We start from the raw sequence: 19,166 nt of genomic DNA, 5'->3' as shown, positions 1-19,166 counted from the left end.
TAGGTCATCTGGAATGAAATTTTATTCCATGGAAATTTATGGGTGGTTGCAGAAATTGCAGTGCCTATCTGAACCATGAACAAACGTAGAAGGAACTGACAATTGACAATCGATGTTTTCTCCACTCTCTGTTTGAAGTAACATATCTTTAAACAATAGGAAAGCATTAAAAACGTTTTAAAATGGCGAAAAACAGAGCACTGTGCGCCCACCGTGGGGCTCGAACCCACGACCACAAGGTTAAGAGCCTTGCGCTCTACCAACTGAGCTAGACGGGCTGTTGATGTAGCATTATATCTTCTATTTTTAGTTTTATAAGAAAGCTGTGCTGTGACAAAAAGAAAAATTAATTTGACCAGAAAAATGCTGAGCTGTGACTTGTAATTTCACACCACAAATTCATCTAGTCTCTATCTACATTTCACATTAGATTACCGTACGTCGAGATGAACAAGTCCATAAAATTTTATAGGAAAATGTCTGAAAAATATGCTTTCCGACCTGCCGGATTCGAACCAGCGACCTAAGGATGGCTTCAGGATTTTACGTCCAACTACAGTCCTCCGCTCTACCAACTGAGCTAAGGTCGGAATTTGATGAACTGTTCATTTTTTTTTGGGAATAACTAAAAATGTATGGATCATAAATCACAGAATATAAACCTACACACCATAGAAGACGGAACATCCCCAAAATCTTGTGCTTTGCTTCTTTCCCATTAAACATTATTTGTAACAGTATTTAAAATCAGATTACGCTAAAGAAGCAAGGATTTGAACTGATCCGTTCCTCAGGAAGTTATTTTATATTTTTGTTTAATGAAGGGTTGGGTTTGAAGTTGTTATAGTAATTTAGAAGAATAGAGTATTTACATTTTTACATTGTGAGACTATGGGGTAGATGTCTAGTGTAAATATTTAACATTTAACAAATTTATTAAAAATTGATATAATGTAATGTATAAACACGATATAAAAATAATTATTCATTTTTTATTGGATCTAGAGATGTTCTCCAGCCAAGTATATTAGAGATGTATATCATAAAATAATGTAATATGTAAACATTTTGACTTTGTCAAAAAAAATTAAAATTAAAATATAATAGAGATATTTAACTTATTGTCATATCAGATCACTACAGATGTCCTTTCAAAATATATCATTCCAACACATCTTCTGGGGGTCTAACACGGTTGTACATAAGTTGTCAAAAGAAGGTCTAAATGATGTTGTTGGAGTTATGAATTACAGGTACATGGAGGACAATATAATTAAGGAAGAGGGCTCGATTCCACTCCTATAGGTTATGTTGCTTATGTTTTATTTGTCTCTGTAAAGATGAATTTAGAGAAGACTATTTTGTAACTTGTTTTGATATATTGTTTTAGTTTTGGGCAGTAGGGGAACTTAGTTATATTGAGACAATTGGCTTGGATAATGATGGGAAATCCCTTGTGTTGGAGGCCTATTTTGAAAAATTTATGAGAGATCTATTGGTTTCTATTTACATAATACAATACTAGCATTTTTTTCCTAAGAAAAAAAAGGCTTAATGTAACCTAATGTAAACATTTTAATTGGGTAAAAATAAAATAACCAAATACAAATAACCATATGGAAATTAAATTAAAAAATATCCATGGTATTCATGTGGAAAATAACCTATTTATCGGGGAAATTAAACTAGCCTAGAGCCATCTTAGTTTGATGTTATATTTAGATACATAATTAGTTGTAGAAAATATGGGGTTAAATCCATGTAGCCTATAAAGGTAAAAAATAATTATGGATATGTGTGTGTTGGGCATTTGTATGGATATGTTTGGTGGTCCTATGTCTTTTTGTATGATTTGTTTCCATGGTTGAATTGACTAAACATAATGTATATGGTTGAATTGATTAAATATAATGTGTTCTTGACGGTGTTGGACCCACCAACATTTAGGGAATCTCCCCGATAAGAAGTCCCAACTAAACCTCAAACTGTTTGAAGTAGGAGTCCCAGCAGTGGGTGGTAGTGTAATGGATTGACTATGGTAGCGCGCAGAGGTAACTATGATAAATTTGGGTGAGAGCAAGTGTGTGACCCTGCGGGGAGTCATGTGCGATGCATGAAAGTTCTAACACGCGAAGGGGAAAAGGAAGTGCGCCCCTTAGAAGCTTATAATAGTACGCAGCTTGAAAGGAACACACGAACGGAATGACATCACAAGCTAAGATACATAATAGTTCACAAGTTAAAGTGATGGGTTAATCCAACAACACGCATCCAACCAGATTCATACAATTGTTGTATAGTAGTTCATAAGAAAATGCGTAAGTTAAACAACGTACATTGTTAAAGCAACCAGAATAGTCCAACTACAATAAAAACATATGCATGAAAGCATGTTGGCTCTGATATTATTATTATAAGTGAAATTTCCATCAGTACATACGCCATTGATGACCACTAGCCCCAATAGTGGAACATTACAGTCAAGAACATCTGCTCCTCCAAAGAAGTATACTCGCTCTACAATGTGGAGAAGCCAAGGCTCGTCACAATACCCCCAAGCATTTTTTAAGCCTAAGCCTAGCCAAAAGCTTGTTCTATGAGTTATGAGGTTCTATTTATAACAAAGGGTGGGGTGACCCTTAACATTCCCCTTTGTGACTCTTTGAGTGCTCTCACGACTCTTCAACTTCTTTATAAATAACTCATTACATAACATGATGGCCTTCCACATTCCACTAATGACACTTGGAATTTCACTTACAACATATTCACAAGTAATATTACATTTTCCAGATGTACCCATGTGAGACAAAATAGGCTAGAGATAGCCTAATAAGACAAAACACTATGATTCCGAAGTTTGGGGAAAGACCAACTCGGCAACCTCCACTTGATGCTTCTCAGTCACATACTAATGCCAATATTGATATTGCATGATGATGTCCCCAAACTTCTTGATGGTGTCTTTCTAATAGCAGACTCTTGCCTCCATAGCATCCGAGTATATGGTCTTAGAACTTGTGTCCAACTCGTTCTGAAGCATGTGCAGCATGGTGTTGACCATGATGGGACCACCAATGTACTTTTGCATGTTATGTGTGCTCAACTCCAAGTCTTCCCTGGTGACCTCTCGTCTTAGCTGCTCCATGTACTCATCGATCTCTAGCCAGACTTGGTTCTTTGGTTTAGCCTCGGTGAGGGAACTGATTGATGGGATATTATGTGCTCTCACCATGACATCCAAATTGTTGTAAAACCGTGCATATGAGACATGTATGATGTTGATGAATGGAGAAAGATGCTCATAATTCTGGATCACCATACGGACTTTCGCTTTCTCCATCTCTGCATGTGGTTTTATCTTCTTGGCTAAGTGAAGCGGGTCCCCTTGTATCGCATTGTCCACTCTTGCACATGGGCGATGACAACATGTACGTTCTTGAGAGTTTGAACAAACTCTTTGCTCCACTGATGTAGCCCATGCACACGGACAACTGCTTTATGCATCGTGACAAATCTGTCATAAAGCTTCTGTATGGTACTCTCAAGTGTTGATACTTCAATGAGTATTGCTTTCCTTATCTCCCCCATTGCGAAAACTGCACTCTTCTCTTGAAGTTGTTCTACCTCTTGCCTGACAGCCCACAAGTTCTTCGCCAGTTGTTCATTCTCAGCAACAGGAACTTAACATTTGATCTTGTTGCTCCTGCATAGGCGAAGCTGGCATCGGCAAGGGCATCTGGATGGTTCTGGTGTCTAACACTATCACCCTTTCCTTCATGAATGTAGGTGATGCATGATCATCCGGAAAGTGCTTCCTCCATGCCTATACAATCCTCTTCTTAAACTCATCAAATGATAGATTGTACACATCCATGATTGTATCATCATCAAGGAGGACAACCTCTACTTGTTCGCTCGGGACTAGTTCTGACACTTGAGGTGGTGGAGACTGAGAGATGACCTCGGGTGCTCTCGGCATAAGGCTAGTGTCTTCATTTTGTGGCTCCTGCTCCAACTCCATGTCTATCACTTCAATCATTTGGTCAATCTGTTGAGCAAGCTTCCAATCCTGCATTTGTTCATCGTCTTCCTCAGCTGCTGGTTGTTCCGACTCCTCAACCTATATGGTTGTTGTTTGCTTCGTCATTGCGCCTTGCCTTTCTTTTTCCTTTTATTTATGCTTCTCTTATCTTTCTCTCCTCCTCAGCTCTTGCTCTTCCCTCAACTTCTTCTCTGTCTCCTGCAACTTCATTTCTTCTTCATGCAACCTCTGCTTTTCTTTCTTCCTTCGCTTTGCTCTCTTTCTTCGTTGCTCCCTCTTTGTCTCTGCCGCCAAAGTTGCTTTCTCCATGATAGGATCAGCCTTCATCTTGTAGCTTTTCTCTACCTCTCGATTCTTAGAAATATTCCTCTTTCCCTTGTCCTGCATTGGGTTTCTGCCTATTGTTGTTGTTTTTGTTGCTCCTTGTGTTGTTGTTGTCTACATAGCAGCTTTCCAAGATGTTGCTATATTGATTGGTTCATTGAGTCTGGAGGCATTATAACAGTACATCCAAGGGTCCTCCTCCACCCAATGAAATGTCCCGTGGATCCATGGATAATACACCTTCACACAGTGGCTCTTGCAAAAACCATGGGGATCATACTGATTAAAGTCTTTGATTCCAAACTCGAATTTCAATATCTCCTTATCTTTCGCATTTGCATCTTTCAAGCTCTTAATCTAGTACAATCTAATCCGCAAAGGAAGAGCATGTCATGGTGCTTTCTTCTTCCTATGCAGTCCTATTGATAACCCTGTGGAGAGGTGATATGAGACCTCTTGCATGACCAGATTTTCCATGGCATACCTTGGTAGAACATGCGGAGGCTTCTCTCCGCCAAATACTCTAATGAAGGTGCCACTCGGTGAGGCATATAATTTTTTCAACGTTAAGTATCACCTCCATTGCTTCTCAAGACATGTAAGGTGGGTCCTGCTCAAAGATAAGCTTGTACAATGGGATTATGAAATGGTCAGTTAGCCTTGCCATTACTCCTCGGTAGCTGTAATCGGAAAGAAACTTGCAATATATGTTGACGGAAGTCTCTTTTGGTGTCCATGTCCAGCTCATGCCAAGAAACTGTTGTTGAGCACAAATTGAATCCAGTAAATACGCAGACATGTATAATCTCGCTTGCTCATCCTTGGGAGGATTTTGAGCCTTAGCCACATGGGTTTTCAACTAATGAGCCAACAAGTCTGACCAGTTGAATGACCTTCCATCACTCACCAACTGGTCCAGTAAGACTACCCAACCTTCTAGAAAGGTTTATGTTTTCTCTTGACCATATATTACGCATGCAAAGATGATCAAGAACTAATAAGCCTTCCTGAGAGACTTTGTCTTGTAAACATGATTGGGTGTTTGTTTAAATTTTGACGGCTCTTTCACCCAACACTTGATTATATCCCTCATGTTCACATGGCTATGGGTGGCATAGAAAAATGTGTCCATGCGCCTCACTGGCTCAAGTAAATGATACATCTGCTGAAATTTCTCTGCCCTGAAAGTGGCAATCTATATCCCGCTGGCATTGCTCAATGTCATAGTCTCTTGATCTATGTGAGAGACGATCCAGTTGATAATGTTTGCACATGGGAAGGAGGGGTACCTACATGCAACCTTATATAAGCTTGGCCGCTAGATACTGATATATTTCTGTCGGTCCTCTAAGTCTTCCTTGAAGTCCTCTGTAAAATTAGCTTTGATTTGCTACCATGTTAACTTTGTGCCCTTCTCAATGAACAACTAAGTATCCGCATAAACGGGTAGATCAATTGATATATGATCAACTGCTTCCCTAGTACTGCTCTCGGTGGTTTCCTTTGGTGCATCTATCTTGGATGCCATGTTCACTGTAACTTCTTGAGAGATGCTCAACAATTGTTGTACCTGTGGGACAGAGAGGACACTCATGGAAAGAAAATGTCAACTCAAAAACCAAAGCAACTTCAAGACAAGATCAAGAAACAAACTGGGCTCAAGATGGGAGGGACTGCACAATTCTGGTTGGCAAAGGTCATAACCTGATTGTGGGAACTACGCACTGCGTAGTCCCAATAGTCAGTCGGGAAGCTTTTTTACTGGAACTGCGTAGTCTCAGTGGCCAAGCTGGGAGGTTGGCTCCTATAACTGCGTAGTGTACGAATGGAGACAGGCTAGGATAACCTCTATGCAATTCCAGAAGCCAAGGCAGAGGCCTTGAGCTCCCAGAATGCCCAGTGCATGCAGGGAAATACATGATCGAGAAAGGGGAGTGTGAAATCGAGCATATCTGAAGGATGGTGTGATGTTGAGTGCAAATCTAACTAATTGATGATGCATGCAAGTGAAACAAGTGCAGGAATCAATCAAACTAAAGGCAAACAAAGCATGTGAAGGGAGTCGCCACAATGGCGACCGTTGGTGCAAAAACGGGAAAATACATGCAAAACTTGGGAAAGGCAATCTAAAACTTGAAAAAACACTTCTACAAGCTAAAAAAAAGTTAAAACGCCAGCAATCGTTCAAAGAGACAATGTAACAGCCCTGGTGAAAAGTTGATGTAATAAAAGTTAATAAAGACAAAATAAGACCACGAGTAAGGGACATGTATTCCACGATGAATGTTGGGTAAATATGTCCTAGTGGGAATCACTCGATGTGTGTTTTGGATAAGGAAAATTGGCAAAGGCTAAGGCAAAGGCATTAAAAGGAAAAAAAGACATTTTTGGCACATTTATCTATGAAAATAAAGGAAATTAGGAGAAAAGTAAGGTGAAAGGTCACATGTTGCATGTGAGGAGGAAATTGAAGGAAAATAATGGAAAATGAAGAAATTAGAGGCCTAATTCATAAAGAGGCTTATGAGGATGAGTCCATGGCTTTTTTCAGTTCAACCTTTTTTCAACTCAAGTTTGGATCTCTCTCATTATTCTCTCTCTCTCTCTCTCACTCTTGGTCACTTAGAGCTTTTTTGGAGCACTCTAGTTTGGAGCAAGGAAAAGAAAAGCAAGCAAAGGAAAGGAAAAGAAAACAAGGATCAAGGAAAGGAAAGTAGGATCAAGCAGCTTCAACAAGAATACTTGCAGGTAACCTTGCATGTGTGATTTCCTAGCTAGTTTGGACATGCATGGCTTTGCATGTTGGTGTATGGTTCTCTTGCTCTTGGTGGCATGGTTTTGTTGGGTTATGATAGTGTATTTTAGCCTAGCCTAGCCTTTTTCTAGATTCCATGGTATGTTGGGATGTTATTTAAGTTTTGAGCTTTGGAATTGCTAGATGGATTTCGGAATCCATGGCAGAGGTGGTCTCAAGGTTCATTCCCAAAGGCCTAGGAATCCCTTGACCAGTTTTGGCGGGATACACTGTAAATCCTGAGTGATATGTCTTGGTTTAGGGCCTAGTGATCCGGGTTTGGAATGTGGTAAAGCCTGAGAGACAAGGAGACAAAAAATTCCTCAAGGATAGTGATGGATTCTGAATGGCATTCCAAGTCCTGTTCGGTTGTGATCGGAGCACCGGTTTTGGTGTGATTATGGTTGATGAGGGTGGAGGTGGTTTAACCTCTGGATTCCCTTGTTTGTTCTTAGATTGGTTTTTTTATGAGATTCCACATTCATGCTTGGAATATGGCACGGGGGTGACTGGCTGAAATAGGGATTTGGTTCAACCATGCATATCTATGATATTTATATGGTTTTCTGTTGGTTATAAGCATTTTTGAATGACTAGTTTATGTCATGGTTATTTCATATATTTACTTGTAACTGTTAAATGGATGGATGCAAGACATAATTGATGATGCATTAGTTCAATGGAGAAAGAGGTGCCTTCTAGTTATGATTCATATGTTGTTTCAGTCGTTTATGCTTTGTCTTGTATCCTCGACCTATAGGTTGCATTGATGCCAAGTGTTTGACAGAATGTCAGTCCCGGTTGGGGATGCTGAGTCTTAGTCCTGAGGGTTATTTTTTATTAATCATCATTGTTATCATATTTTTAATGAATTCTAGAAGTTAAAACAAGTTTTGGGCAGAGGCCATGATTCTGGGCTAGAAAAGTGGCTTAAATGCCAAGGTCTCTAGCACAGAACTAGCAATTTTGGTCCACAGTCGTTGGCAGGCAGGCCTATGAGAGTGACTTTGGGTTTCTGGTCACTCCCTTTCCCATAGCATGAGAGCGACAATGGACTAAGAGCTGTAGAATAGCAATGGGACCTAGGGATTGGTTGTCTAAGTGGCTGACTTGTCTCCTCAGGGTTCTGTTGATGATGTTGGATGATTGTATGTGATATTCTGTCGATTCCACTTCCTTAAGGTGACATAGGAGGTCGAATCTGATCATAGTATCATCTCTCCTCATGTTTACCCTAGTTGGCATGGTTACTTTAGGTACACTTGGGAGGGGGTGTTACAGATTGGTATCAAAGCGGGTTGTGCTCTTTTTGGGTCATATATGATACCACAGATTGGTATTAGAGCATGGTTCCACTCTCTTTCGATCATATCTGGTGCTATAGATATGGGTGAATGTGTTGGCCATGCATGCATGTCAATTTCATGTGTGACTCTTACACTTGCATTCCATGTGCTTGTTGCACTGCATCATATTAATCATGGGTGTAGTAAGGTTATCATGAGGAACTTGATGTCGGTTTTACGGAATGTATCGTCATGAGTATATGAATAGTTATACAATTATATGCAGCTTGACAACATCCTTGTACGTTGGGTAGCATTATTGGTTATTTGATTACATGCATCAGTCTTGTAGGTTGATTACAAGAATTGATCGCTTATGCTCGACTACATGTTGTTATGTGCATGTGTAGTTGATTAGGCATTTCTTATGCAGGTGGATAGTTGCATGAGGTAATGTGTATACTAGAGTAATGGTTGTTTTCATGCATGAGGTCATAGCATGCATTGTTAATATGGCCTTGCATTGATGACTAGACCCTAGTTAGTATGATGGTTATGCGATGATGCACTTATTGCTATATGTCTATATGTTATTATGGTTATGCTGTACATGCATCACGCTAATTTCATGATCTTATAGACAAGGTATCCTCCCTGAGTTATGCTTAAGGTACATTGATTTATGGTGATTGGTTTAGCTGACATAATATACTTGCAAGAAAGAGATCAGATGGCTAGCAAGGCAGTAAACTACATAGAATCTCCCTATGAGTTAGATGGGAAACATGGTGTGGGGCACTCTTCTGACTTGGCAGGCACATTGAGAAGCCTGGAAGAAGAAATAAGGAGTTGCAAAGCAAACAATGAAAAAATCATGTAGGCACAAGAGAAACAAGCAGAGGTTATGCAATATTACTTCAGGGTTTTTCAGATTTTCAGTGACAGGGACCTCTTCGGATCAGCCATGGACATGAGGACAGAAGTAATGGGGCATATGACAACAGGTCTCATAGTAGACATAGGTCAGATAGATCTGACATTATCAGAGATGGCAGGATGTTGGAAACTCCGGATAGGAGGCGTGATAGACACATGTATTACTCTAGTTCTGGTTCTGATAGACATCATGATCGTCACCATTATCATCCGTACAGGAGGAATGATAAGGGATACTTGCTGGATGATTTCAAGAAGGAAAATCCACCTACCTTTGATGGAGAGATGAAGAAATCACAAGATGCGAAGGCTTGGTTTCTTGACATGAGGAAATTCTTTAGTGCATAATTACTCAGAAAACATGAAAGCAAGGATAGCCATTTTCAGTCTCAAAGGTAAAGTGGATATTTGGTGGGAAAACGTTAAGAATGTCAAGTACATACATGAGGATTATTTCACTTGGAATGCATTTGAAAGGCTCTTCAAGAAGAAGTACTTGTCTGAGAGGTATTATGATGACAGAGCTAAGGAGTTTTATGAGTTGCGGATGGGTTCTATGACAGATGAGGAGTATACTAGAAGATTTTTGGAGTTGTTGAGATATGTGCCTTACCTCAGAGAGGAGAAGGCCAAGGTTCAGAGATTCATCGGTGGATTTCAAGTTGCATACATAGACTGGATTGAATTCGATGAGCCTAGATCGTTGGAGGGGTCCATCCAAAAGTTGAAGCATTGTTACGAGCATTAGAAGCACAAAGTTGAGTAGAAACATGACTTGAAAAGAAATGACAAAGCTAAAGGAAAATGGCCACCAAAGCGAGGACGAACTCAAGAAGCAAGTGAGAAAGATAATGCAGTTCCTTACAAGAGATTCAATACAGATGACAAGGGACATGGAGAGCAGCAAGCTAGAGGCGTTGGTAGGGAACCATCACAGTGTTGGATATGTGGTAAGGATCATCATAAGAGGGATTGTTTGCAATATCAAAGTGGTAGTAGACCCTAGATCTACAATACTCAGTAGGCACATACAGTTGGTGATGTTAGTCATAGCATTCCTCGGATTTATGCAGCTGTGGACAGCAGTCAGGTGGATCATCAGGCATCAATCATTGAGATGGACGGTAAGCTTTGTGATCAAGTTGTTTTTATTTTGATTGATCCTAGATCTAACTATAGTTATATTAATTCTAACTTGGTGGATAAGTGTGGTTTGAGAAATGAATTGCATGCAGAATATTGGTTGGTACAGTTGGCTACAAATACAAAGAAGCGAGTTCACCATTGGGTAAGAGCTTTTGCATTTCAGTTAATGCCTACAACAACACATTTGAATCCATTGCCATTGGGATCTTATAGTATGATTTTGGGTATGGATTGGTTATACCTTCATAGAACCAAAGTGGATTGCTTTGACAAGGCCATTGAGTGTGTGGATGATAGTGGGGAAAAGAGGACCTTGCAGGGAAAGAAGAAGCCTACATCAGTGAAGATGGTTACCGCTATGCAGGCTACACGTAGTTACAGAAAAGGTTGTGTGATGTTTGTAGTACACATTTCTAGTGACAAGGGTAAGGAGGTTGAGGATGCTGATGTGTTGAGCAGGTACCCAGTTTTGCAGCAGTTTCAATATATATTTCCTAAGGACATTTGTTATGAAACCAGCTCAAGAAAAAGATAGAAAAGATAGATCAACGCCTTAACATTTAGCCTCTTCGAGGGGGAAACCTCCTTTACATTACATAAATGAACAATTCTTGGATGATTCAAATGACAAAACCTCCTTTCTATATATAGGAGTCTAAGGAGTCACAATATAACCCAGCCGACCTAACAATAATAATATAAAGCCACAAAAATAACAATAGAGGGATTCTATGGGGCACAGTAATAACAATATGTGGACAATAGGGGCACAACGATATTAATAAGGGGTACAACTACAATAGTAATGGGGTAATCACTAGAATTATAGGGACCCAACATGCCCCTCTCCTTAAAAAAAGTGTTGTCCTCAATGCTTGAGTAGTTCTGGATGCTTCTGTATAAAATTCTCATCCTCCCATGTGGAATCTTTAGCGGATAAGTTCTTCCACTTGATAAGATACTCCGAAATTGATCGATTTCGTAGCTGTCAAGTTCTTGTTTCTGTGACTGCTTCCGGTTCCAATATAATTTTTCCTTCCTCGTCAAGTTCTGGCAATATTGTTTGAACTGGGAGCTTGTCGCCTATAACCTGCTTTAAACATGAAACATGGAAAACTGGGTGCAATCGAGAAGCTGCATGAAGCTCCAATTTGTATGCCATAGTACCAATCTTTTGCAACACCTTGTACGGACCATAATACTTTGGTGATAATTTATTATCCTTCTTAGCTTGCTTGAGGGACTTTTGCTTATATGGTTGTAGCTGTAGGAATACCCAATCACCTACATCAAAACTTCTTTCGCTGCGATGTTGATTTGCCTGTTGTTTCATTCTATTCTTTGCCAACATGAGGTTATCCTTTAAGAGTTGGAAGACTTGTTGTTGATGTTCGATGTGATGTTCCACTGCTTGAACCTTAGAATTTTCTCTTAAATATGATTTGATGGATGGTGGCTGATACCCATAAAGTGCCATAAATGGGGTCATTTTTGTTGTTGTATGGAAGGAAGTGTTATACCACCATTCAGCCAGAGGCAACCATTTGACCCATTGTGTCTGTTTATCATATACCAAGCAACGAAGATATCCTTCCAAACATTTGTTTACTATCTCAGTTTGCCCATCAGATTGAGGATGATAAGATGAGCTATGAGCTAACTGAGTACCAAGACAAGAAAATAATTTTGTCCAAAAATTTCCAGTGAAAATGGGATCTCTGTCACTTACAATAATCTTTGGGTTTCCATGTAGCTTTTGAATTGTTTCCATAAATGCAGTAGAAACTGTACTGGCTTTAAATGGATGTGATAATGCACAAAAGTGTGCATACTTGGTAAGTCTGTCAACTACCACCATGATGACACTCTTTCCCTCAGACTTGGGTAAACTGTGATAAAATCCATTGAAACCTCCTCCCAACGTTGGCTTGGAATGGATAAAGGTTGTAATAGACCCGGTGTCTTAATTGTTTCAACTTTATTTTGTTGGCAAACCAAACATTCCGCCACAAACTTTTGAATATCTGATTTAAGGCCATCCCAAAAAAATTCCTTCTTAACCCTGTGGTAAGTTTTTAAAAATCCTGAGTGCCCTCCTAAGGGAGAAGTGTGCAATTCCATAAGAATCTTTTTGTTTTAGCTAGGAATTCTTACAGAGGTATAAGCGATCTTTGTACCATAACGAATCATTTTGCTAGCTAAATGTATCAGACGTACTGGAATCTTGTTGTAACTTTCGAATAAGTGCCCACACTTCTTCGTCATTCTTCCATTCCTCCCTTGCTTCGTTTATCCAATCTGGTTGGATAATAGAAATGGCGCACAACGATGCTTCCACATCCTCATCCTTTCTTGAGAGTGCATCTGCCACCACATTTTGCTTCCCCTTTTTGTAGATGATTTCAAAGTCATAACCCAACATCTTTGTGACCCACTTTTGTTGCTCTTCAGAGGATAATCTTTGTTCTAAAAAGTACTTAAGACTATCATGATCCGTTTTTACCTTGAAGTGTCTTCCCATTAGGTAGGGTCACCATTTCTTAAGTGCATGGAGTATTGCCAACATTTCCTTCTCATAAATAGCTTTGTGTAAAAACTTTCCCTTGATTGGACGACTTTCAAAAGCAATGGGTCTTTCATCTTGCATTAAAACAGCACCAATTCCATTTCTTGAAGCATCTCATTCCACAATAAAGGTTTTTGTGAAGTCCGGTGTAGCTAAGACCGGTGCTTGGCACATTGCCTCTTTAAGATGTTGGAAGGCCTTTGTTGCTTCTGGAGTCCATGAAAATGCATCTTTCTTCAATAACGTTGTTAGAGGTGCTGCTATTCTCCCATAATTCTTAACAAACTTGCGATAATACCCTGTCAACCCGAGAAATCCTCGCAGATGCTTTATGGATGTGGGGATTTTCCATTCCTTAATGGCTTTAATTTTGTTAGGGTCTACCTTAACTCCTTCATGAGATACAATATGAACCAGATATTCCACCCCTTGTACTCCAAAGAAACATTTGGATCTTTTTGCATATAATTGTTTCTCCTCCAATAGTTGTAGCACCCTATCAACATGTTCAACATGATCCTTCCAAGACTTGTTGTAGATTAGTATATCATCAAAAAATACTAACACAAATTTTCGAAGGAATGGTTTGAAAATTGAATTCATCAAACTTTGAAATGTTGAAGGTGCATTGGTAAGGCCAAAAGGCATGACCAAAAATTCATAATGACCCTCATGAGTTCTAAATGCTATTTTCGGAATGTCTTCAGTCTTCATTCTGATTTGATGATATCCTAAACAAAGATCCAATTTGGTGAAGTAAATTGATTTATGCAATTCATCCAGTAATTCATCAATGACACGAATGGGAAACTTATCTTTAATAGTGAGCTTGTTGAGCTCCCTATAATCCGGACACATGCGCCATGATCCATCCTTCTTGTGCACCAATACTACTGGAGCAGAGAAAGAAATTTGACTCGGTTGAATTATACCAGCCTCTAGCATTTCTGCAACCATACGTTCAATTTCACTCTTTTGGGCATAGGGATATCTGTACGGCGTGATGTTTGGAGGAACACTTCCTGGAATCAGATGAATAGCATGATCATGATCATGAATAGGTGGGAGACCTTTGGGAATCTCAAATACCTTGGAATGATTGTCCAAGACTTTTTGGAGATCTGGAGAAATAGATGATTCCAATGTGGAAACATCTAGCGAACATAATTGTGCAATTACACCTCTTTGTTCCTTTTTTAGAAGCTTTGTCATACCGTTAGAGCTGATTATCTTTCCCGGTTTCCCTGCAATACCCCTTAATTCAAATTCCTTTCCTTCCACAGGCAATTTCATGAAAATTTCTTGAAAATTAAAAGCTATTGTAACCAAGGATTGTAGCCATTGGACTCCTAGTACAACACCAACGCCTCCCATTGGAATGGAAAGCATTGGGCTAGTCAATACATATTCTCCCATGGATAGCTTGATATTATGGCACTTTCCAGAGCAATTTATTGTTTCTTTATTTTCAACCATCACTTGACACTCTGGTGCTGGATATAAGAAGCAATTCAATTATTTTGCTACCTTACAATGAATAAAATTGTGGGTACTTCCTAAATCAATCAACGCTATTACCTTTTTCTTCTTGATTTGTCCTTCTATCTTGATGGTTTGAGGAGTGGTAATTCCCGCCAATGCATTACAAGATATGGTCGGATTCATTTCTTCTTTATCTAGGCTTTGTTCCTGGAGTATATCCTCTTCTTTTGACCTTTCTTGCTCCTTTTCTTCTTCCTCTTCACAATATATGTAGAATAATTTCTTCTCAGCACACTTATGACCTTTAGTGTATTTGCTATCACAACTGTAACAAAGCCCTTTTGCTCTTTTTTCTTCCAATTGTTTTGGTGTCAACCTTATAGGTTGTGGAAGACTAGGGGCAACAACACTTCCATCTTTATAGTTGTGAGTGGTATGCTTCGTGGTTGCCATAATTTTGCTTTCCATTTTTCTTGCTAACCTAAATGCCTTCTCTAATGAATCAGGTTCCCGAAGGTGAACATCATGTTGGATATTATCCTTTAAAGTACCTATGAACACATCAATCCTATGCTCCTCTTTCTAATGCCACCAGTGTGATCCAAATTGGATTCTCCAAGGAAGAGTTATGCAAAATCTCCCACAGTGACATGATTATAGACTAGTTCAATAGAGCGAACTTGTACGACGTGCCACGAGTCACTGTTTCAACCTTTGGCTCTGAAAAATATATACAATAAACTACAGTCCGTCCTCTTTCTGTACCTTCTTATGAAATTTCAATCTGATGCTCAGAGAGAAAGTTATGACGATTTTCCCCAGGTCACCTGTTTGGAATGTAATTCAGGAGTCTGCAAAAAGACCAATTTCCTCATATCATATCTCGCAAATATAGCGCGAAAAGCTCTAAAATTCGGACCCGAGATTCAGCGTGATGTCTTCTCAAATGGGTTTTTTTTAGCTTCTGAAACGTCGCACAAAAAAAAAAAAAAGAAGAAGAAGAAGAAGAAGAAGTTATAGTGAAAATGCCACGATGACCTATTTGGAGCAGCGAAACCCTAGAATCCAAAGCTCTGATACCAAATGTTATGAAACCAGCTCAAGAAAAAGATAGAAAAGATAGATCAACTCCTTAAAATTCAGCCTCTTCGAGGGGGAAACCTCCTTTACATTACATAAATGAACAATTCTTGGATGATTCAAATGACAAAACCTCCTTTCTATATATAGGAGCCTAAGGAGTCACAATATAACCCAGCCGACCTAACAATAATAATATAAAGCCACAAATATAACAATAGAGGGATTCTATGGGGCATAGTAATAACAATATGGGGACAATAGGGGCACAACAATATTAATAAGGGGTACAACTACAATAGTAATGGGGTTATCACTAGTATTATAGGGACCCAACAACATTACAGATTTTTCACCTCGCAGGGAGGTAGACTTTTCTATTGAGTTAGTGCCAGGGGAAACTCCAGCATTGAAAGAAACTTACAGGATGAGCACACCTGAGTTGGTACAGTTGAATTTGTAGCTAAAGGAAATGTTGGACAAAGGATACATTAGGCCAAGTGTATCACCTTGGGGTGCACTAGAGTTGTTCGTAAAGAAGAAAGATGGTACCCTCAAATTGTGCATTCACTATGGGCAGCTGAACAAGGTAACGATCAAGAACAGGTACCCTTTACCGAGGATTGATAATTTGTTTGATCACCTAAAAGGAGCATCAGTGTTCTCTAAGATCGACTTGATATCGAGATACCATCAGGTACGCATCAAGGAAGCGGAAATCTTCAAATTGCATTCAGGCCTAGGTATGGGCATTATGAGTTTGTTGTTGTTCCATTCAGTTTGACTAATGCTCCAACTACATTCATGTGTTTGATGAATAGTGTGTTGCATCCTTATTTGGACAAGTTTGTTATTGTATTCATTGATGACATACTGATATATTCTAAGAATGAGGAAGAACACGTCGAACATTTAGCAGCAGTGTTGAGATTGCTAAGAGAGCATCAGTTGTATGCTAAGATTAGCAAGTGCAGCTTCTTTCAGACTGAGGTACACTACTTGGGACATGTTGTCTCCAAGGAAGGCATGGAAGTAGATCCAAAAACATAAGGGCCATCATGGAATGATATCATTCATGGGATTGGCAGGTTACTACAGGAGGTTCAACAGGAACTTCTCACACGTTGCATATCCTACCTCATCATTGCAGCGGAAAGGTAAAAGGTTTGAATGGACAACGGAATGTGAAGATACTTTTGATCAACTTAAGCAGTTGTTGACACATGCACCAATGCTAAAGATTGTGGATCCATACAGGGATTTTGTAGTGTGTGCAGATGATTGCAAGAGGGGACTTGATGGATTTCTCATGCAAGAAAGACATGTAGTGTGCTATGAGTCACGCAAACTGAATGAGCACACGCAAAACTATCCAACGCATGATCTTGAGCTAGCAGCGATTATACATGCATTGAAGATGTGGAGATATTATCTTATGGGCAAGAGGTTTACATTGATGAGCGATCACAATGGGTTGAGGTATTTGTTTGACCATCTGAATCTAAATGCTAGGCAAGCTAGATGGTTGGCTACCTTTAGTGAGTTCGACTTTGAGATCAGATACATCAAAGGGAAGGAGAATCGAGTTGCAGGTGCTCTTAGCAGGAAGGTACATGTAAATCATACAACAGCTATAAGCTCCTATGGGACAAAGTTACATGATAGGATTTTGCAAACAGGACAACGAGATGACAAATACATGGAGATCATGCACAACTTATAGCAGACTACAGGCATAGGTATAGGTTTAGGTGCAGGTACAGGTACAAGGGATCAAGATGCAGACTATCGTCTCACAGCAGATGGCTTGGTGAGGTTTTGAGACACGATCTATGTGTTGAATTGTAGTGAGCTCAAGAATCTTATCTTAAGGGATTTTCATGTGAAACCGTATTCTGGTCATCCAGGATATCAGAAGACATTCGCAGCGGTGAAGAAGTTTTACTATTAGCCGAATCTGAAGAAGGAAGTGGCAGAGTTCGTGGCTAGATGTTTAGATTGTCAGCAAGTAAAGATGAAATGCAATAATCTAGGTGGTCTACTACAACTTGTTTTGATTCCATAATGGAAATGGGAGGTCATTTCCATGGATTTCATCACAAGTCTTCCGAGGATAGTGAGGCAACATGATTCTATTATGGTCATGGTTGACAGGTTGAGCAAGGTAGCTCACTTCATTATAGTGAATACTACATATTCAGCCAGTGAGGTAGCACATGTGTTCATCAGAGAGATAGTGACACTACATGGTGTTCCAAAGAAGATTGTGTCATACAGGGATGCAAAGTTCACTTCCAAGTTTTGGAAGGAGCTATTTGTAGGCTTGGGTACAGAGTTGGCCTTCAGTACATCTTATCATCCACAGGTAGATGGTTAGATAGAGAGGGTCAATAGGATCTTGGAAGATATGTTGAGGATGTACATGATGCAGTAGCAGAGGAAATAGGAGGAGTATCTACCATTGATTGAGTTCTCATATAATAATGGTTATTAGGAGTCCTTGAGGATGAGTCCTTTCAAGGAATTGTATGGACGAAGTTGTAACACTTCCATCACCTGGAGTGATCTAGTAAACATGGTATTTATTGGACCAGACATGTTGACGGACATGGAGCAGGAAATGCAGGTTATAAAGAAGAATCTAAAGGAAGCACAAGATAGACAGAAGAGTTATGCAGATCAACACAAGGTGTTCAAAGAGTTTCAGGTTGGGGAGCATGTGTATTTGTGCATCAAGCCCAAGAAAATCTCTTTGAGGATTGGTTTGTGTGCCAAGTTGGCACCATGGTATTGTAGGCCTTTTGCGATCCTTGAGAGGATTGGACCAGTGGCATATCGACTTGCACTGCCTCCAACAATGAAATTCCATGATGTTTTCCATATTTCATTGCTTAAGAAGTACATAAAGGATGTTGATGATGTTATTGCTTGGTCTGTATTGTAGGTGGAGCAAGAAGGAGAGTTCCAGCTGGAGGCTTAGTGCATATTGCAACGGAAGCATCTCATGCTCAAGAACTGAGCCATAGAGCAAGTTAAAATGTAGTGGAATCACTTTGGGCCTGAAGAAGCTACATGGGAGATGGCAGATAAAATGTGGGCCGTATATCCTTCATTGTTTGCCGATTGAGGCAAAGAATTTTTGGTTTGATATTGGTTTATGTTTGGCATATGTTTTGGTGATGTTTTGATATTTGTATATGTATATGTATATGGATGTAAATACTGCCATGAGATAAGTTATACAACTCCAATAAGCGGTATGGTTATTATCCTGTCACATTATTTGTTGGAAATACTGAGAGGGGGGGTGAATCAGTATTTCTTTTTCTCACTATTGTTTTACTAGTTAAAAAATATATGTTCAGAACACAAAATGAACAGCAGGAATAAATGCTTTTATTAATATAACTGTGCAGTAAAATAAATACAATAAATAGATTGTCACACTTGGTTGCCAAGCTCCAACTTGGATTTTGGTGAGGCTCCAACCTCCTGAGCACCAACTCT

General features: G+C 39.4%; 2 non-coding genes across 2 annotated transcripts; both read right to left on the bottom strand.

Annotated features, from left to right (window-relative positions):
* Window positions 1-205: 205 nt before the first annotated feature.
* TRNAK-CUU (transfer RNA lysine (anticodon CUU)) lies at window positions 206-278 on the bottom strand. The gene has a single exon. It is a non-coding gene; the product is annotated as a tRNA-Lys (tRNA).
* A 217-nt stretch (window positions 279-495) lies between these two features.
* On the bottom strand, window positions 496-590 carry TRNAY-GUA (transfer RNA tyrosine (anticodon GUA)). The gene is made up of 2 exons: window positions 554-590; window positions 496-531 (listed from the first exon to the last, which is right to left on the bottom strand). It is a non-coding gene; the product is annotated as a tRNA-Tyr (tRNA).
* Window positions 591-19,166: the final 18,576 nt, after the last annotated feature.

This window comes from Pinus tabuliformis, chromosome Q, assembly GCF_031772625.1.
Source record: "Pinus tabuliformis cultivar Carrire ecotype Pingquan chromosome Q, CPIR1, whole genome shotgun sequence".
NCBI lineage: Eukaryota > Viridiplantae > Streptophyta > Pinopsida > Pinales > Pinaceae > Pinus > Pinus tabuliformis.
The sequence above is the reverse complement of the archived record's forward strand: the minus strand, read 5'-3'. Positions and strand labels throughout refer to the sequence as shown.